Below are 5,000 nucleotides of genomic sequence, written 5' to 3' on the forward strand. Positions count from 1 at the left end.
CCTCTGTCGACCATAGCACCCAATCTCCAGTGGCTCTGCCGCACGAAGCCGTGGACCGGCAATGACTCCACCCGCACCCGTTCGTGCACCACCCAACCGCCAAACTCGCACCTCCAGCGGATGAACGGCGGAAGTTTCCCGCACTCGTAAAGTGCAATCCACCCCTATAACTTGCGTTTCATGAAGAGTTATTTCCAATATGCGACATTCCCGCTGTCCCTATACATGAGCCGCGACCTGTACCACTTACGAGCGAGAGACGCGATCGCGTTGCTCACTGTACGGCGTCCGATACCGAGCCATCAGCATGTCGGTCCCCATGCGCGTTGCACTCGCACTCGCAGTCGCAAAAACGTGGGGCAAATATATTACGCGGAAGAGCTATAACAGACCGAGCCCCACTGCATGGGGAGAGTCTTTGTCACTAATGTACACAGATGGAACATTTTGGACTGGAACCAGATTACCCGTACACACGGCGCTGATTAGTAATCAATGCAGAGCCATCAAACTACAGCAAATATACACAACTGTCCGTATACATGCTGAAAGAGTCTGCCCACAATGGGAACCACACGTCAGCCAGACACTCTGATCACGCACCACTCTCTGCTTCTAACGGGCGCACATACAATATGTAAGCACCAGCATGGAACAACATCCAGTGCATCTTCTCCGCCACATTACACAATCCACACTATCACAACCAGACCAGGAGGTCCATGCGGAAAATACAATATCCCAGCCTTTCGACATCCACCATTGCGCAGACCAGGCACCAACACCCACACATGTCCTATACAACGGTGCACCCAACATCACAATAGTACCTCCTGTCACAGCGCACAAACAATGACATGAGTCAAAGACACAGGTCTCACACAAGCATAGAATTGGAGCGCCGCCTCTAATAAGCCAAAGGTGCATCCTGACGTGACAAATCTGATCATGTCACAAGCATTCACTTACTATAATCACTATCAAGGAACCTGCCGCCCCCGCCCCCCCCCCCTACACCTTTCCTTACAACAACGTGTAACCTAACCTAACCTAACCTATGTTGTACCTTAACCTAACCTATGTTGTACCTTAACCTAACCTATGTTGTACCTTAACCTAACCTATGTTGTACCTTAACCTAACCTATGTTGTACCTTAACCTAACCTATGTTGTACCTTAACCTAACCTATGTTGTACCTTAACCTAACCTATGTTGTAACCTTAAACCTAACCTATGTTGTACCTTAACCTAACCTATGTTGTACCTTAACCTAACCTATGTTGTACCTTAACCTAACCCATGTTGTACCTTAACCTAACCCATGTTGTACCTTAACCTAACCCATGTTGTACTTAACCTAACCCATGTTGTACCTTAACCTAACCCATGTTGTACCTTAACCTAACCCATGTTGTACCTTAACCTAACCCATGTTGTACCTTAACCTAACCCATGTTGTACCTTAACCTAACCCATGTTGTACCTTAACCTAACCCATGTTGTGCCTTAACCTAACCCATGTTGTGCCTTAACTAACCCATGTTGTGCCTTAACCTAACCCATGTTGTGCCTTAACCTAACCCATGTTGTGCCCTAACCTAACCCATGTTGTGCCCTAACCTAACCCATGTTGTGCCCTAACCTAACCCATGTTGTGCCCCTAACCTAACCCATGTTGTCCCCTAACCTAACCCATGTTGTCCCCTAACCTAACCCATGTTGTCCCCTAACCTAACCCATGTTGTGCCCTAACGTAACCCATGTTGTGCCTTAACGTAACCCATGTTGTGCCTTAACGTAACCCATGTTGTGCCTTAACGTAACCCACGTTGTCCGCTAACGTAACCCACGTTGTCCGCTAACGTAACCCACGTTGTCGCCTAAACCTGCTCTGTAATTGTTATACGACTCGTTCAATTAGTGTAGTGTTGCCCACCCGCAACCCTCGCAATATAGTTCGCTACTCGCACTGCCCGCTCCCCTGTGTATCGCTTCATGTTAAACACCTTGCAAGTCTTGCTGACTTTCCACATGCTCCTGCTGTACACTGTAATGTGGATGGCAGCAGGACGTACATGCCGCCCCCCCCCCCCCCACCCCTCCCCACGTCCCCACGTCCCCACCTTGCCCCCTGCCTTCGCAAGCTGGTTGGTGACAAGTTTGCATGTTCAATGCCCTTCGCATGCGACGTACGCAGGCTACGTTGTGGTGCGGCCTGTGTCAACTGTCCGCTGATGTCGTACGCGTGAACCACAATCTGTACTGCACATTCGTCCTTATGTACTGAATGATACATCGTGGCACATGTGTGACCGTACAACGACTGCGCCCAAAAACGGCGGACCATACAGTGCAAATATTGTGCACGCAGCTACGTGTCGTCTCCCTATGAGAGCTGGATTGCAGTGTGGTACGCCATAGAGACGTGTGGGAGGAACGGACGCCGTGGATGGCGATCAGCATGAGCTGTGTGTTGATGTATTCGGACCTAGTCGTCTCTCCTCAAACACCGTGATAGCATGGTGCACCGCGTTCCATATCTGCGACATGCTACAGAGGCCGGTTGACAGTCGTTCGAGCAATGGACATCGCATACGTACGGGGGCCACCTTCCACGTATTGTCTAGGCGTGCACATTTTGTTGCGTGTATGTGGGCAGACGTAGTGTGGCGTGACACCTGACACAGGCATGCAATAATCGTTGAAGTTGCTAATGGCGATGGACGCCTACGTTTTCTGGTGAAGTTACGCAAATGAAGAAATGGTAACCCGTTGTGGTGCGGTTGTTCTCGCTAGGGGTGAATCGGTGATGGCGACGATAGGTTGAGGTACTAACCGGTTGTTCCAGCGATACCCACCATGCCGATGAAACTGAACGGCATCTGGGTGTGAAGCGATACGCGGTGGTGGCTGGGTGGGACCGTCCCCGGCCGGTGAGGGGGCGCCTCCCGGCGTGCTGGCCGCGCGGTGCGTGGGCGCACGCGCTACAGCCGGCTGGTGGGGGCGGCCAGTGGCAGGCGCGCCGGGACGGACGCGGCAGGCGTCGCAGCTGCGCGCCGGCGCACCCTGCGCGCGGCGCCGTGCGGCCAAAGTAGGTCCTCGCGGGCCCGGTGCGAAGCGCGGTGGACATCTTCAGTGTGCTGGTCCGATTGAGGACTGTGTGCGTTGAGGATGCGCCGCCGCCCGGCGCTCGGCGCCGCGACGCCGTCTGCTGCTCGGTCGCCCCAGCGGTTCTCGCTGGTGGTTTGTATCGCAGCTGTGCGGATGTGTTGGCGCGTGCGCTGTGCTGGGAGAGTTCGCTTCGGCACCCAAGTGGGGCTTTTGTCCTTCTGTGGCGCTGGCGTTGGAGCTGCCGGTCACCGTAGGTGGCGCGTGTTGTCTCCCGCCGGCAATGCCACGACAGCACGCTCCCGGGCCTCTGTCGGCAGCGGCAAGCTCAGTTGGGAGCACGGGTGGTCGCACCGAAAGCGTCTACTCGCCTAACTCCGGGCGATTGCGCCTCTCTCGAACCCGACCAAGTACTTGGGACGGCGCTGCGCGCCGCCGGGACCTGAGAGGGTTTCGAGGTGTATTGTGCAGGGGAGCTCAGCCTCCTCCTGTTTGCAGAATGATTGAGCGGACGCTTGCGTGTTCGCGCGGGCCCCCGGGACACACTCCCGGGCGGCCGGCTGCTCAGCTCTAGTTGGCGCAGCTCCCTGGTTGATCCTGCCAGTAGTCATATGCTTGTCTCAAAGATTAAGCCATGCATGTCTCAGTACAAGCCGCATTAAGGTGAAACCGCGAATGGCTCATTAAATCAGTTATGGTTCCTTAGATCGTACCCACGTTACTTGGATAACTGTGGTAATTCTAGAGCTAATACATGCAAACAGAGTCCCGACCAGAGATGGAAGGGACGCTTTTATTAGATCAAAACCAATCGGTCGGCTCGTCCGGTCCGTTTGCCTTGGTGACTCTGAATAACTTTGGGCTGATCGCACGGTCCTCGTACCGGCGACGCATCTTTCAAATGTCTGCCTTATCAACTGTCGATGGTAGGTTCTGCGCCTACCATGGTTGTAACGGGTAACGGGGAATCAGGGTTCGATTCCGGAGAGGGAGCCTGAGAAACGGCTACCACATCCAAGGAAGGCAGCAGGCGCGCAAATTACCCACTCCCGGCACGGGGAGGTAGTGACGAAAAATAACGATACGGGACTCATCCGAGGCCCCGTAATCGGAATGAGTACACTTTAAATCCTTTAACGAGTATCTATTGGAGGGCAAGTCTGGTGCCAGCAGCCGCGGTAATTCCAGCTCCAATAGCGTATATTAAAGTTGTTGCGGTTAAAAAGCTCGTAGTTGGATTTGTGTCCCACGCTGTTGGTTCACCGCCCGTCGGTGTTTAACTGGCATGTATCGTGGGACGTCCTGCCGGTGGGGCGAGCCGAAGGCGTGCGACCGCCTCGTGCGTGCTCGTGCGTCCCGAGGCGGACCCCGTTGAAATCCTACCAGGGTGCTCTTTATTGAGTGTCTCGGTGGGCCGGCACGTTTACTTTGAACAAATTAGAGTGCTTAAAGCAGGCAAGCCCGCCTGAATACTGTGTGCATGGAATAATGGAATAGGACCTCGGTTCTATTTTGTTGGTTTTCGGAACCCGAGGTAATGATTAATAGGGACAGGCGGGGGCATTCGTATTGCGACGTTAGAGGTGAAATTCTTGGATCGTCGCAAGACGAACAGAAGCGAAAGCATTTGCCAAGTATGTTTTCATTAATCAAGAACGAAAGTTAGAGGTTCGAAGGCGATCAGATACCGCCCTAGTTCTAACCATAAACGATGCCAGCCAGCGATCCGCCGCAGTTCCTCCGATGACTCGGCGGGCAGCCTCCGGGAAACCAAAGCTTTTGGGTTCCGGGGGAAGTATGGTTGCAAAGCTGAAACTTAAAGGAATTGACGGAAGGGCACCACCAGGAGTGGAGCCTGCGGCTTAATTTGACTCAACACGGGAAACCTCA

At 53.6% G+C, this 5,000-nt stretch overlaps 1 non-coding gene across 1 annotated transcript in view; it reads left to right on the plus strand.

The window, feature by feature from the left end:
* The first annotated feature begins 3,694 nt into the window (after positions 1 to 3,694).
* The window catches only part of LOC124764156, a 1,909-nt gene continuing 603 nt past the window's right edge, over positions 3,695 to 5,000 (plus strand). The window contains exon 1 of the ribosomal RNA XR_007012723.1: positions 3,695 to 5,000. This exon is cut by the window's right edge and continues 603 nt beyond it. This is a non-coding gene — a ribosomal RNA (small subunit ribosomal RNA).

The sequence above is a fragment of the Schistocerca piceifrons genome, unplaced genomic scaffold, assembly GCF_021461385.2.
Source record: "Schistocerca piceifrons isolate TAMUIC-IGC-003096 unplaced genomic scaffold, iqSchPice1.1 HiC_scaffold_628, whole genome shotgun sequence".
NCBI classification, from domain to species: domain Eukaryota; kingdom Metazoa; phylum Arthropoda; class Insecta; order Orthoptera; family Acrididae; genus Schistocerca; species Schistocerca piceifrons.